Below are 16,944 nucleotides of genomic sequence, written 5' to 3'. Positions count from 1 at the left end.
AGGGTTTTTATTTCTTTTTGAAGGTTTTGCAGTCTGTGGTCGATGTCAATTGGTTGTAGAGTTGGGGGTCGAGTGTTGCAGCTCGAATGGCTATGAGGTTGTCGAACAGTTTTTTTCTTTTGACGTTTTTGGTTGGAGGGTGTGTGAATGGTGCGTGAATGGTGCGTGAGTTCTCCTATGTCTGTTTGAAGTGGATTGAATTATTTAGCTGAAGAAATTAGTTACCCCCCCATTCCACACACATTAATTCTCTTCCATTTTTGTTCCCATTATAAAAAACACCGATAAGTTCCCAGAAAAAAAATACATTAAAATAAGAAGTGAAAACAAAGGCCCCTACAGATGAGAACATAACATAAGAATAGCCTAACTGGGTCAGACCAATGGTCCATCATGCCCAGTAGCCCATTCTCATGGTAGCCAATCCAAGACACTAATACCTGGTCAAAACCCAAAGAGTAGCAACATTCCATGCTACCGATCCAGGGCAAGCAGACACTTCCCCCATGTCTTAATAACAGATTATGGACTTTTCCTCCAGGAATTTGTCCAAATCTTTCTTAAAACCAGCTAACTATCTGCTTTTACCATAACTTCTGGCCACTTCATTTTTAAGTTTAGATCTTTCCTTTCAAACAGAGACCTTGCTTGATGTCAAATACAGCACAAGGTAACTTCACATGGACTTAGCTGTGCAGGAAATGTGAATCTCCTCATACACCCACCATATAGTGCAAAAATGTGCAAATGTTTGTTTTTTTCTTTCGATCACTACATAGCCTAAAGGCCACACAAGCAGCGCTGTTACAAACATATTCTGTAGGTCAATGCTAAGGATGACAAAGTTTCATTCCTTGGACCAGAAGGAGATACTGATAAACCACTGGAAGAGATCCCAACACAACACCCAAAGACCCACTCAGTGTGTGAACCAGTTGAGTGGAGTGGACTAACTGGGGGGTGGAAATGGGCCCGGAGTTTGCTCAGCAGAATTTCCCAGACCTCTTCCTCTCAACACATTGACACGCTGAAAACCACCACCACTAGGAACACCTCACTGGGTAGGCCAGCTATGCTATAAACTTTATAAAACACATTATTATATTTTCTTATAAAGCACATATTTTAACTGAACTCTCTGACATCCTCAGCCTTTCCATTCACAAAAATAGAAGGAAGAAAAGTTCCCATTGCCTGCTGTCTCATGTCCTCGGCCTATACAATATTTTTTTTCTGCAGACCCTTCAAAAGTCTGACCAAATCCTCGTTTCACTTGCATTATAAAGTACTGAGGATGCCATCTCTCCCCAATCCCAGGTCCTAAAGTCTAAGACAGTAGCGCAAACTAATGCTGCCAGATTCAGGAAAAAAAATTGAATTGGTTTTTCAATTCGATTTTCCTGCCCAGTTGGGTGATTTTTTTCAAAACTCCTGGTGGGTTTTATAGCTTTTTCACCCCCTTTGGCTTCTCCTAACCACACTGGCGCTGTGGTGTAAATAAAATAAAGAAACAAAAAGGACTTTTCCTCTCTCTGTTAAATCCTAGCTCACGTTTGCAGTCCAACACCAGCTCTGGCAGGATACACATTTCACATCTGACATATTATAATCACAAAACAGAAAATAAAATTAATTTTTCTACCTTTTGTTGTCTGGTTATATTTCAAATCTTGTTGGTCCAAGGCTCTGGTTTTCTTCTGATAACTTGCTTGCCAGGGTCTCCTTCTCGCCCCCCTGGCCTCCCCGCACCACCTATGAAGCAGCACTATGACTATGACTATGAGTTATGACTAAAAAGGTTAGGGCTCTTCAGCTTGGAGATATGATCGAAGTCTACAAAATCTTGAGTGGAGTAAATGGGTACAATTGGATCGAATTTTCACTCCATCAAAAATTAAAAAGATTAGAGGACACTCGAAGTTACAGGGAAATACTTTTAAAACCAATAGAAGAAAATAATTTTTCACTCAGAGAAAGTTAAGCTCTGGAACACTCTACCAGAGGTTGTGGTAAGAGTGAATAGCGTTGATCAGTGTTCTTCAACCTTTTGACACCTATGGACTGGCGGAAATAAAATAATTATTTTGTGGACCGGCAGTTGAAGAACACTGGGCTAAGTCGTGCCCATCTCCACCCAATCCCTGCCCCAGACCCCGCCCCCATAATAGGACTAATTGTAACACCATTTTTTCCATTCATTTTTCATATATACACACAATATAATCATATTAACAACACATAATGGTTAATCACAAAATTAAAATACACAAAACATACTGTATAATTTTTAACATTCCTTCCTTCCAGAAAACAGATAACCCCATGCAAATGCACTTCTAAAAACTAAAAGTACTAATATTTGCAAACCCTAAGATGCAAGACTCTGCAAGCAGTACAACCCCAGAGGAAAAGAAACAAATGCATTTCTTCCTGAACAGACAGCAGATGTAAATCAATCACTAAATAAAAAAAATTAAAGCATTCCCCCCACCGCTGTTGTCTCTCTCCCTCCATGCTGTGCCTTGCCTTCTGGCCTGCCCCCCTAGTGTTATCTTCGGGCTGGTCCACGGTGCGATCAACGTGGCATCTTCAGGCCAGCTCCATGAGTGCTGCAGTGCACAAAGCTGTGGTCAGCGGCTCCTCGCGCGCATCCTACACCTCATCTGGAAGCCTTCCCTCTGACATTGTGACGTCAGAGAGAAGACTTCCGGTTCAGGCGCAGGCTGTGCATAGCAATCTTTTCCCACGGCTTTGTGCACTGCAACACTCAGAGAGCCGGCCCAAAGATGCCACATTGATTGCACCGTGGACCGGCGGCTGAAGAACACTGTCTTCTGCCCGATGGACGTGCCGGCCCTGTGGACCGGCAGAAAATTTCTGCAGATCGGCTCCAGTCCACGGACTAGCGGTTGAAGAACACTGGCGTAGATGGTTTTAAGAATTTCCTGGAGGAAAAGTCCATAGTCTATTATTAAGACATGGGGGAAGCCACTGCTTGCCCTGAATTGGTAGTATGGAATGTTGCTACCTTTCGGGATTTTTGCCAGGTGCTAGTGATCTGGATCAGCCACCATGAGGATGAGCTATTGGGCTAGATAGATCATTGGTCTGACCCAGTAAGGCTATTCTTTTGTTCTTATGGACTGTCAACCCTTTGGAAACAGAGAAATACCTATTGCATCTCAAAGTAACCTCAACTTGTTGTGCTCCACTCTATATTTTGTGACTTAAAGGGTAGAATACAAGTGCTGATGTTAAATATTAAATTTCAACCAAGTCAGAGCCCCTTTGGCAGGGTTGACTCAAGATGTCAGTAGGCTTAAAATACATTACAGAGGTGCATGGTGAGGAAATAGCACATTACTCATCTTGAGAACGGAGAAAATATGTGTGTGGGGGGGTTAAATTAAGGTGCCCAAGAAAGTATATTTGTTTCCCAGTGGTAATGCAAAACTCATGACCACTTTCAATAAGTAAAGGAGCCAAAACCACAACTTTTGAAATCCCCAAATCAAGTTAAAAAGTTTGCAAATTATAAGTGAGCTTTTAGTGATTTTCCTCGGGAACAATTCAAACTTCAACCTTTTAAGTCAAAAAATATGCTTAGGAGCGGGAGTTAAGGCCTTAAGTTGCATTATTTGCTCTTTAACAGTCCAATCACATAGTAATGAGATGCAAAACATGCAAATGTAGCTTATTACTATATAAAAACCATAGCATAACTTGCAGGTGTGACTTCGGCCCGGATTCTATGAATAGGATCCTGATTGTAGGTGGCGGTAATAATAATAATAACAGCTTATATACCGCAATACCGTTAAGTTCTATGCGGTTTACAATAGATTAAGCGAGATACAAATTGATTGAATTTAAGAGGGGGGGAAGAGGAGAGATAATAGGACCGGAAATGCATTGTTGAGGAGAAAGAGATTAATAGGAAAGAGGAATCACTATGGAGGAGAAAGAAGATGAGTGGGTCAGTTGTTTAGATACTTTAGGAACAGTTGAGTTTTTAGACGTTTTACCAGCCAATCGGGACACATGTTTTTTTTAAAAATCACGAGGCAGGCTGCTTACATTAGAGGTGCTTCCGGGAGCCTAGGGAGGCGCACAAGCCCGCCTAAGCTCACCTAAGGATAGGCGTGGTTTGGCTCGGAAGTAGCCTTAGGCATACCTAGGCGGCCATACGCGTCTCCCTAGGCCAGCGGGAGTTGCGCAGTGTAAACCAGTAAAATGCTGGTCTACATTATAAGTAGATGTGGTTGCTGAGCTTATTGCAGCAAGGGATCTCTGGGCCATGATAAGTTTAGCAGCTGCAACTATGGCCGCCCATCCCCCTGATCATGGCAGGAGGGATGCCCAATCCCCCTCCTGTCCAGCAACCTCCTCCCCCCTGTAGATCACAGCAGGAAGGATGCCCAGTCCCTCCTGCCTGGCAAACCCCCCATTGATCACCGGCAGGAGGGATGCCTATTCCCTCCTGCCAGAAACCCCCCCCCCCCTGTAGATCGCCCAGCTCTCCCCCATGCCTCTGCACCCCCACTAGAACCCCTAACCCCACCCGAACCCCCCAAGATCCCCCTCTAACCTTTTTTGATGGCTGGCCGGATAGGTCCTCCCTCCATCTGAATGAATGCACCGGGGAGAGGCCTAAGGCCTGATTGGCCCAGACACCTAAGCCCTTGGAAGGAGCAGGCCCGCCATTCAGACAGAGGTGGGCTGGCCGGACGAAGGGAGGACCGTCTGTCCGTCCATCAAAAAAGGTTAAAGGGGGGTCTTGGGGGGGTTTCAGGTGGGGATAGGAGAGGCTTTTGCGGGGTGCGGGGTCCAGGTGGAGTTGGAGGGGAGGTCTGGGGGGTGGGCGATGTACGGTGGGGGGTTCTAGAAGGATTGGGCATCCCTCCTGTTGGCAATCTACGGAGATGGGGGTTCCAGCAGGAAGGACTGGGCATCCCTCCTGCCAGTGATTTACCAGGGGGTGGGGGTTTGCAGAGCAGGAGGGACTGAGCATCCCTCCTGCCTGTAGTCTTCATGGGGGGTGGGAACGGGTTGCCACTAAACTTATCGCGGCAGAGAGATCCCTTGCTGCGATAAGCTCAGTGGCAACCCGATTCTCTAACCGACATCTGTAACATTGACGTCGGTTAGAGAATCAGCGGGCTTAGGTGCAATTCTGTATAGGACATCCGTCGGTTTCTGAGACCAGGCATTCTATACAGAATTCAGGCTTTGGTTGGGAACAGTCAGAACTGTTACACCACTGGTTGCTGACTCCTGTGGTAAATCAAAGTACTGTAAAAGCTTGCCTTTTACCACACATTGATAACTCCATTCCTTATTTTTTCCTTAGCTTCGGGAAAAATTCAGAAATCTCTCTTTGAGAAAGAAAATTCATATCTAACACCTTGCTGATAAACATTGCTGCCAAGAAAGTTCCTATCTCAATGATTTGGAATATTTACCCTCCTGAATAATTTTCAATGAATTCTTTCTCAGGACTCTTCAAATCCCATCCCCTTCTAAGCAGTGTAAGAAGTTAAGAATGACATTGTGACAAAATTCATCACTGTTCCCATCCCCCACGCTTACCAGCACCTAAGTTAATTGAGAAACGCTCTTTAAAATGGCAAAAAACATTAAAGTTAAAGCACCTACTAGCACCTAAATAAAAAGTACTGGAATCACACCTACATAAGCACTTTACAGCACTTAATACCACTATGGGCATGGCTAATGCTGGAAGTAGCATTAGGCACTATAAAGCACCTATGTAGGCGTGATTCATGACAAAGATAGGCATTGTAAACATATGCCAGGGTTTCCAGTGCCTATCTTTCCGAGAAGCGCGATTCTCTATATGGTGCCGTTATGATTGACGTGTGATCAGCGGCCGCTTTTTAGGTAGCTGCCAATATCTGCGCCTTATAGAGAATCTGGGCCTTAGTCTCCATCTGGGTAGAATTACTAGATGGCTCCAGGTCTTAAAGGGCAGGCTGAGCCAGTAAATAGAAGCAAAACCAGGACTGGATCAGCCTGTCCTCTAGACCTAAGTAGGACGTTTCCAAGTGTATTTAACACTTAATATATCACCCATCATTGTACTTCTGAGCAGTTTAAAAAATAAAAAATATAGAGTTAGGAAATAGAAAATGGGAGGAAAAGGGTAAACTAGAGTAGGGTAGGAGATGGAAATACAATTATTGATAGAAAAGTAGGGATTGGGAAAAGAAAATTAGGTAAGCTTTTGACTGCCAACAGAGGCCAACTCTCTGGCCACCTAGAACTGGGGAAATAGTGACCTTAATAAAGAAAAGATTGGTGCTGATTATATGCATCGTTGAACAAGAAAGTTTTCAACTCTGTTTTAAATTTGTCTAAGGATGATTATAATCCTACGTAAGAAGGAAGAGTGCTCCAAAGGGAAGGACCGTTAAACGAAAACATATAGTGATGTATGGTGTCACAGATAATTTGTCTAGTGGTAGGAATTACCAGAAGGTTCTGTTATGAGGAGTGCAGGGTATAAAGAGGAGAATAAGGAATCAAATAACAGTCCAGAAAAGATGGAATGTGAGACTGTCTTATTTTCAAAAGAAGCAATATCTTGAAAACTAACTGATGAGTTATAGGTTACCAGTGTGATGATTTGAGTAGTGGAGCAACATATTCATGCTTTTGGGCTCCTGTAATCATTTTAACAGAGGTATTTAGAATTTTTAATTGTTGGAACTCTTTGCGTTTCAGTCCGTAGTGAAGAGAATTACAGTAATCTAAATGTGATTACTAGAGAAAGAGAATTACAGTAATCTAAAAGTGATTACTAGAGAACGAATTAATATATTTAGAGTAGCAAGATTAAGCATGGGTTTGATGGAATGAATCATGCGTAATTTATAAAAGGAGTGTTGAGTTATTGAGAAAATTTGTGTGGAAGCTGAGTTTATCATTGAATATAACTCCAAGGACCTTAACTGTGTTTACTGTAGGGATGGAAATATTTTTGAGGAGTACAGGGGTGGCTAGAACTTGAGGATCGGCGATGGTAAATAAAAGTATCATTGATTTACTGGGATTGAGGGAGAGTTTATTATCCCGCAGTCAAGATGATATGTGTTTCCCCTTCTTGGAACACCCAGCAGTGCATATAACTGCTCCTTCACACCTATTCCCTAGTAAATGATACTCCCAGAGATTCACTGCATCCACTCTATACTGCCTCCCCTTTGTGGCTGAACACCTCTCAATTTTACATCACACTATAGTATCCTTCCCATTCTAAAAAAGTTCATTTTCACAACATATAAGGGGTTTCTACACACCAACTGGATAGTTAGCAATAATGGGGAAGAGTTGAAACTGGTTTTGATTTTCAGTTTTGTGTTTAGTAGTAGTAAAGACAACTAAAAGAGCCTTTTAAAAGTCTCAAATATGTTTAAATGAAGAAACATAATTAAAACATTCTTTTCCTCACATATATTTCCTGGGGAAAAATAAGTTCTACTTAAATGCTTTCCAGTCAGCGTTACAAAGAACAAGGTCAATGGGTTTTGCTTTTATATTTTTGTAAAGCAATATTCAACAAAAAAAGGTGATCTTCAATAAATAAAGTTGTATTTGGTAAAGCTGATTTTTTTTCTTCAGCTGCAAAGATGGGAGATGTTTTGTTTCTCTAAAGATTCCTCTCTTCTTTACCCCAGCAAAAATCTCCTATAAAACACAGATTTATGATGTATTTTCAAAGTGGATGAGACTGAAGGTCATAAATACACTTTAGAACACAGATCAGTCAATGTGTGCTTTGTCTTTTTACACCACCACTGAGATTCTGACTGTAAAATGAACTTTCTCCCAGGTATATATAAATATTTACACCACCTTATTTTTCATCTTTGTCTTAGAAGATAATCTGACAGAGGGTATTTTCACCTACCCAAGAGCAAATGCTTAGCAAGGCCCTGTTATCATGGTGAGGTCTTTCATTTCATGGATGAATGCAATCAGAAAACACATTGTTCATATCACAGTGAGCACCTCCATCCATATCTTCAATAATATTTAAACTTTCTTCATAAACCTCCATTCTTCATGGAAGCATTTACGCATAAATCAGGAATTCAACAGACCATTATGGGACTCCGACACTACACTTTGATCTCAGGAATGAAACCAATTGAAAAATAAGTTACTGTATTAATAGATCAGCCTCGTGAAGCAGTAGTAAGAGTTGGATATTTGCCATATGGAAGGCTCGGGACCCAGCTCTTGCTCCTTAGACTGGTAGGGATGCAGCAGAGGTAGCAATAATTTACAGTTCTAGGGATAAGGAAATTCCCTGTTATTGTTCAACAGTGATATGTATTAGCTGGAACTCGTGTGCATAGAAGCGAGCTCCTGAAGGACCTACAGTTTGTGGCTCATCACTGCAATGACTAGAGCTACAGAAGTTGATTAAAAGATAATATCTCAGATAGTTGCTAATAAAAGCTCATTAAGTTGTTGCCAAATAAAGGCTGGTTCTGAATGAACTAGAAGCCCAGATGAAATTACTGGGTCATACAAACTACAGTCAACATTTGGTAGATTTTTTTTTTCCTTCAGTTTCCTTTTTCCAGGACATATTCCATCAACAGAAAGGGACCAGTCAGAAATGGTGCCAATTGACTAGCTTACCAAGCTGGTGAGGTATGAGAGCAAACGGTGAAGAGAAAAACCACAGAACAAAATCAAATCTATGTTGATGAATGCTGAGGCATTGAGTGATGATCATTCAACACTATAGAGCTTTAGGTTTCAGCTTTTCTGACTGATTGCCAGTGGGAATACTTCACAGGCTGTGTTCGCAGCCCCTGGAAAGGAGGAAGAGACTCCCAGCTAGGACACGATATCCATGATAGTTTCCAGAAGGGAGTGAGGGTCTGTGATCCCTAGCCAAGAAGGCCATAGCACTTAAACTTCCTTGAGATAGCTGTCAATCTTTACAAAAGCAGGACTATTTCTTTTTATACCTATCTTTAAATTGGTTTCAGTCTTATCACATCATTGGCTTGTGGGATTCTATAAGGATCCATTCTGACTCCACCTCTGTTTAACCTATTTCTTGTTGAAAAAATAATGGAAGTGTTGCTGAAAGAAAAAATAGTGAACTTCCTAGAATCTAATGGGTTACAGGATCCAAGGCAACATGGCTTTATGAAAGGTAAATCGTGCCAAACGAACCTGATTTAATTTTTTGATTGGGTGATCAGAGAACTGGATCGAGGACATATGCTAGATGTAATTTACCTAGATTTCAGCAAAGCCTTTGACACGGTTCCTCATAGGAGGCTCTTGAACAAACTTGAAGGGCTGAAGTTAGGACCCAAAGTGGAGAACTGGATTAGAAACTGGTTGACGGACAGACACCAGAGGGTGGAGGTTAATGGAAGTGACTCGGAGAAGGAAAGGTGAGTAGTGGAGTAGAGGAAAAGAAGGATAGAGGAGATATGATTCAGATGTTCAAATACTTGAAAGGTATTAACGTAGAACAAAATCTTTTCCAGAGAAAGGAAAATGGTAAAACCAGAAGACATAATTTGAGATTGAGGGGTGGGAGACTCAAGAGCAATGTAAGGAAATTCTTCTTTACAGAGAGAGTGGTGGATGCCTGGAATGTGCTCCCGAGAGAGGTGGTGGAGAGGAAAATGGTGACGGAGTTTAAAAAAGCGTGGGAAGAACACAGAGGATCTAGAATCAGAAAATAATAGTAAACATTGAAGAACTAAGGCCAGTACTGGGCAGACTTGCATGGTCTGTGTCTGTATATGGGGAGGATGGGCTGGAAAGGGCTTCAATGGCTGGGAGGGTGTAGAAGGACTGGAGTGAGCTTTGATGGAGACTTCAGTAGTTGGAACCTAAGAACAGTACCAGGCAGAGCTTTGGATTCTTGCTAAGTAGGAGAAAAAAAAAATATCCCAACAAATTTTTTTATTGAATCAGGTTGGGCAGACTAGAGAACCATTCGGGTCTTTATCTGCCATCATCTACTATGTTACTATGTTTGAATTCAAAGGTTCTGCAGTAGATGTTCAACATTGATGCTATTCAGTTTCACTAATCCCTCTTTTTCTAAGCTCACTAATTTAAATATTTTTTAGATGCAGACAAGAATTGGCTTCTGTACCACAAACTCAAATTAAACCCCCATAAATTAGACTTTACAGGTTAGTACAACAAAGTCTTCACCAATCCTTGTAGCCTTCGGCCACAGAGTTTCACTTCTTGATATTACGTTGGATTTCCAACTAAGTTTTAGTCTAGAGAATTGCTTGGAGACTTATTCATGCTCAAGATTAATAGTACTCATCAATTACTTTCTTGGGTGGTTACAATAATTAAATTAGAGAATTGCACTGTTCATGCTCCTTGCCAGAGTTCTAGGGTTACCTTTTCAGGACTGTGTCGTGTGTCCAGGCAGCTTTTTAATTTTATAACTTTTGTTCATGAAAACTGGACATCTATTACCCCATACAGCAGCTCGTGCACCTATCCTCATTCCCCCCTCCCACACACCTATTTGAAGTCCTCCCTCCTCCCCACTGGCGCTGCTGTAAGTCTTCAGGCCATCAGCAGCGTGATTGAAGTAAACATGCTGCCTTCAGCGACCCAGAAGCTCCTCCTCCGCTACTGCTTCCTGTCCATGCATAGGCAGAAAGCAGTAATAGAAAGAAAGCTTCCGGGTTGCCAAAGGCAGCGTGTTTACTTCAGTTGCGCTGTCAACGGCCCGAAGAATTGCAGCAGCGCCAGTGAGCAAGCACCAGATCCTGGGGGGGGGGGGAGATAGCATGGGGAGGGTTAGAGAGATTCTGAACTACAGGGATGGGGAGAAAAGGGAAGGAAAGATGCCAGAACTCCAGGGAAGGGAATGGAAGGAGCAGGTAAAGATGCTAGACCATGGGTGAAAGGGAAGGAGAGAGATGTCAGATCACTGGATGGGAATGGGGGGGGGGAAAGAAAGAAGAGAGAGAGGTCAGAGCAGGGAAAGGAAGAAGGAGGGAGGGATTCCAGACTAAGGCAGGGGAGGGGAAGGGAAGGACAGAGAGATGCCAGACCACAAAGGGGAGAGAAGGGAAATAAAGGAAGAGAGAGAAAAGCCAGACTGTGGGAAGGAGAGGATAAAGATCCCAGACCATAGGAGGGGGAAGGGGAAGACAGATGTCAGACCATAGGAGAGGGAAAGAAAAGGAGAAGTTGGTACATAGGGATGGAGGGGAAGGGGAGATAGAGGGAGGACATGGTGCACAGAGAAGAGGAAGGGAAGAGAGATGGAAGAATTGCTGTTTATGGATAGATGGGAATAGGGGAGAAGAAAGAGGGAGGGGAGGGGATGGCACACATGGCTGGTGGGAAAGGGCAGAGAGAGGGAGAAGATAGCACATATAAATAGATGGGAAGGAAAGACATGGAAAAATAGACTGATCTGAGAAGAAAGCAGAACGTTAAGTTAATGCCAAAAATGAATGTAGGGCAGAAAGTGAAGGAGAGAAAACAGCAAATGGATAAAGCAGCCTTGGAAACAGAGTTAAGAGCACAGACAGAAGGAGTGTAGCCAGAGACTGAGAAAAGATGAGTAGAAAAATAAAATCACCAGACAACAAAGGTAGGAAAAATTATTTAATTTTTAATGTAGTGATTGTAAACTTCTCTTCAGTTTGTATTTTAAATTGATTGTATGTAAACCACTTCGAACTTCTGGGATAGCGGTATATAAGAAATAAATTATTATTATTATTATTATGTCCATTTTCAGAATTTAAATCTGCTGTCTATATTTTGCACTGTTTCTCTGTTGTACTGCATGCAGAGTCTGGCATCTTAGGGTGTATATTAGGACTTTTAGTTTGTTGTCCTGTATTTGCATAGGGTTTATCTGTATTCTTCACGTTTGGCCAAGGCCAGGTGTTCTGAAAGGAATGAATGTCGTGAAGCATTGTTGGTGTCATGGTCCCAAGTAGGAAGATATTTGGCGGCAGTTTGTCCAGGTTTTGGAGGCCCCAAACTTGGGTCCCCATCTGGAGGGCCTCTGCACATGTGTGGATGTCAATGTGATGACATCACACTCATGCGTGCATGGGTGTGATGTCATTGCGTCAATGACCATGCATGCGCAGAGGCCCTCTAGATTCACGCCGTAGCTCAGGGAAGGAGTCATGAGGTTTTTTTTGGGGGGTGGGACTGGGGGCATGGATGGAATGGGGTGGGGCCACGTATTCTTTTTTTTTTTAAGAGGAAATCTCTTAACCCTATAGAGCAGTGGTTCCCAACCCTTTCCTGGAGGACCACCAGGCCAATCTGGTTTTCAGGCTAGCCCTAATGAATATGCATGAGGGAGATTTGCATATAATGGAAGTGAGAAGCATGCAAATCTGCTCCATGCATATTCATTAGGGTTAGCCTGAAAACCCGATTGGCCTGGTGGTCCTCCAGGAGAACATGATTGGGAACCACTGCTATAGAGCTTGGTATGCATTATTTGTTGTCTTGTGCTTTGGCTGCCTGCACTTTGTCAGGCCCTATTTGTCTTATTGGATGTTTCATGATTCTGTTTCAATTCCTGGAGGACTTTAGCCTTACTCCTGCTTTGCTCCATGTCCATGAGTGCTCTCTGCTTGTGTCTCCATTGGGGTTCCACTGCTTTCTGATTCTGTCCTCAGATTCTGGGCTCAGGCGCAGAATACCTACAGACTACCAGCACAGAAAGGCTTAACCTGAGGAAGGTGGTCAGTATGCATGGAAGAGTCCAACCTATGGGACCAGAGGATCATGCCATATTGGGACTTTTGTCTATGGAACCTAGCATCCTGACCACTCCTAGATCTCCTCTACTGATCAGAACCAGTACAGCAAAGATCCCTAGAGCAGTGGATCTCAATCAAGATTTCAGGGCACTTCTAGCCAGTCAGGATTTCAAGATATGCACAATGAATATCCTATATAATAAAACGCTAGCCGCGCATGCGCACTCCTACCTGCGTGTTCCATGATCCATAGGTCCGTGGCAGGCAGGAAAGCTGTTGCGCGGTTAGGGCCCACACTTGAGCGCTGTGGCCGACTCAGGATCATGGGAGGATGCGCCGCGCAAAGTGCTGCACAGGTACTCTACTGGAGGGGGAGGGACATACCACTTCTGCACATATCGGCACAAACCTCCCTCCAGCATTGGCAGCCGCAGCACGCTAAACAGGCTGCTTCGCGGCTTTCTCCTGCAGTTGAGTCCCTCTGCCGCGTCACTGATGACATCATCAATGAAGCGACAGAGGGACTCAACGGCAGAAGAAAGCCGAGAAGCAGCCTGTTTAACGTGCTGCGGCTGCCAACGCTGGAGAGAGGTTTGTTATTAAAGTCATCTCGCTGGGAGGGTTGCAGAGTCAGCGGGGGTTGGGCTGGGAGGGGAGAGAAGCATCTGCCTCGGGTGCTTCAGGTAGCAGCAGCGTTTACAATTCGCTGCTGTTGCCGGCTTCAGGCCTTCCTCTCTGGTCAGTCCTGCCTACTTCCTGTTTTCATGAAGACAGGACCGGCCAGAGAGGAAGACCTGAAGCCAGCAACAGCAATGAATTGTGAATGCTGCTGCTGCCCGATGAAGTAGTTCAAGAAGGAAAGGGAGCAGAGAGGGAGAGAATGGCTTGGAGGGAAGAAGAGATGGCAGGGCATGGAGGGAAGGAGGAAGGTATGCCAGACCAAGGGAAAAGGAAGGAGGAGATGGAGAGAGGCCATATGGAACAGAAAGAGAGAGGGTGAACACTGGATGGAAAGAGAAGAGAGGGAAGTGAATGGAAGGGGCAAGACAGAAGGTGAACAGTAGATAGAAGGGGTAGAGAGAGGGAGACAGACACTGAATGGAAGTCTGGAGGACAGGGGGAGCAGACGTTGGAAGGAAGTGAGGAGGAGAAAGAAAAAAGGGCACATGCAGGATTGAGGGAAGAGGATAGAGTTAGAAATAAAGATAGACAGACAGGGGGCCAGGGAAAGACACAGATAGAAAGAATGACAGCGTCCAAGGAGAGAGAGAAAAATTAAAAAAAAAAACCAAAAACAGACACAGACAGACATCTACTCTAGCACCCGTTAATATAACGGGCTAAAACACTAGTGGAGGAGATAGCTTTGCATTTAGAAGGCAGTGCATGCAAATCTATCTTATGCATATTCATTGTGGATATCCTGAAACCTGATTGGCTGGATTGAGAAGCACTGGCTTGGAAAAACCACATAGTATACTGTATGTGTCGAATACCGTAATTACCTATCCTGCAATTATCTTTCAATAAAATCTATTCTGCACTTTACAAAGTTCTTTTATAACCTTGTAATATTTGATTCATACATATTATTACAATGCAAGCTTTCAAGGAAAAGGTTAATGTATATTTTAAATGCTCTCTCTCAAACACTCAGTAGCAGTTCTCTGAGTTACTTTTACCCTATGATTACAATTTTATTTAGATCTTCGAACTGTACTTTTATCTCTTCAGTTTACAGTTTCTAAGTCCTCTTCTAACTATAATCTCCTTTCCCACTCTCCAGTTAAGATCTTTTTTCCTCTCTGATTGAGAACCAATTTAATGCATTTTCTCAAGGTGGCATATTAAAGAAAAGAGAATTCTTGAGCTATAGCTCCAGAAAGTGGTACTATTTAAACTAGAAAGCCAGAGGAGGAGGGATAATTGTCAAGCTATTCTATACTCCCTTAACACCAAAAAGAAGAAGAAAAAAAGTCAGACTCTCTCACCATTTCCCACCATCTCCTACCACTGTTAAAGTTAGTCTCAATACCCCAAAGAGACTTCAGTTTTTGTAAAAGCCCAAATGGAAGAAGCTTGTTTTAAGTGTTGGAAGAGAGTCTGTAGGGCTTTCAGTGTCTTAGCTTTCCCTTGATTACAGGAATCTACTCCATGTCTGCACTATCCACATAATAGAGGCTGGTGCATCACACAGTTTTATTTAAGTGTGCCTTGGGCTTTGAAAGGTTGGAAATCACCACCCTAGAATGTGTTCCTACATCAACTGAACCTTGCACCATACCTGTACAAATTTTGATCCGATCAGTATATCTTGCAGGAACCAAGAAAAATATCCTAAGAATGCGAATTATTCAGAACACGACAATTAAACTTATACATAATCAAAGGAAGTATGACTTTGTTACTGCACTGTATCGAGAGCTGCATTAGCTCCCAGTGGAGGCGCGTATTGTATTTAAGCTGTTCTGTTTTTATTATAAAGTCGCTACTGGTGAAGCGCCACAATATTTGACCAATTCATTTGTCTTTTCAACTCAGAAAAATCCAAGAAAAACTCACGCCTTATTTGTTTTCCTTTCAGTTAGTGGGTGCAAGTACAAAACATTTCATGAGCGACAACTTTCTTTTCAAGTTGCATTGCATGATAGTGACTTGAAGAATCTGTTCCTAACATCTTACTCTGATCTTCAATTTAGAAAGCAGAAACTCATCTTTTCAAAAAATCCGTATGCAACTAATTCTTTAACTATTTCATCCTGTACGTATTACTAATCTTTTGTAAACTGCATTGAACTACCTGGTTACGCGATCTAGAAATTGATTTATTGTATTGTACCCATGTCATAAGCACTAAAAGGAAAATTCTGTAAGGGCTGCTCAACTTGTTTTAATTGGCTTTAAGTGGTGCGATAATTGAGCACACTATTAAAAGTTGACTAAAAATCAATTAAAAAAAAAATCTAGGCACTGCTAGGCGCCTTCCGGGATCGGCAACTAACACCTGGGTGCTTAGCGGCACTTAGGGCTAGATTCGCTAAGCAAACCGATTGTGTACTGATCGGTTTGCGAATCCCTTGCGACCCGATTTCTCTCCGACCCGATTCACTAGCTTCTCCTGCGATCAGCTTCCGATCCGTGCATGCAAATGAGGGGAAATGGCATGCAAAGTAGGCAGGGATGCGATTCACTACACAGAAGAAGGAAGACCAATTGGGCTTGCTGATCCGACGTGAAGCGACTGGTGAGGACCAGTCGCTCCACTTCTTACCGACTCTCCTGCCCTTTAAAACCACGGGCTGGCAATGCGCTTTTGCAGAATACATAAAAAAAGGAATTCTTCCTTTTTTATATATTCTGTAAAACCCATGGTCAGCCCGTGGTTTTAACCCACCCTCCGCGCCGATGCCCTGCCGAAGAACACAAGGCAGGAGGGAAGCTAACTCCCTCCTGCCATCTCAAACCGGACGGGTTTGAGATGGCAGGAGGGAGTTGGCATCCCTCCTGCCTTGTGTTCTTTGGCAGGGCATTGGTGGGGGGGCTTTTTAAGGGGTTTGGGGAGGGAGAAGGCACTTTGGGGGGGGGGGTTATTTTTTTATTTTAACCGAGCAGTTATTTTGCGAGTGTAATACATGCAAAATATCTGCTCAAATTTTTAAAAAAATCTTTTAAGCCGGCAGAAGCCCAGACAGCAGTGACAGGAGGCTGCTTCTCCTGCCACTACTGTCATGCTCCAGGATTGCTCTCTAGCGATCTGTGCCGTGGGTGGGAAGCGTGTCAACGATCGCCCCCATTTGCATGCAGGCCTTTTGTGAATTCGTCGGCCTACATGCAATCAGGAACGGATCGGAAACAGAATCGGGGGTTAGTGAATCTAGCCCTTAGTGATGCCACGCACCTAAGTAGGCGTGTTTAGGGATGGAGTTGTCCTTAGGTGTCACTAAGCACCACTAGGTGTGATTCTATGATGAACTTAGGTGCCAGAAATGTAGGCCTTTAAAATCCTGGCCTACATTACATTAGGTGGTGGTAGCCGAGATTAAGTGGCACCTGAACATGACTGATATGTGGCAGATACTACCACTTATAGAATCAGCTCCTAAATATCAGTAAGCTAGAATTATCATCAATTGCAGGTAGATGAAATTTTGGAGCCAGTATTGCATAAGAT

The 16,944-nt window shown here is 43.2% G+C and overlaps 1 protein-coding gene across 3 annotated transcripts in view; it reads right to left on the bottom strand.

Annotated features, from left to right (window-relative positions):
• The window catches only part of NR6A1 (nuclear receptor subfamily 6 group A member 1), a 553,746-nt gene that overhangs the window by 120,226 nt on the left and 416,576 nt on the right, over window positions 1-16,944 (bottom strand). The gene's annotated exons all lie outside the window — the stretch shown is intronic.

Source organism: Geotrypetes seraphini, chromosome 10 (genome assembly GCF_902459505.1).
Source record: "Geotrypetes seraphini chromosome 10, aGeoSer1.1, whole genome shotgun sequence".
Classification (NCBI taxonomy): Eukaryota; Metazoa; Chordata; class Amphibia; order Gymnophiona; family Dermophiidae; genus Geotrypetes; species Geotrypetes seraphini.
Note: the sequence above shows the minus strand (reverse complement) of the source record. Positions and strands in the feature narration are given on the sequence as shown.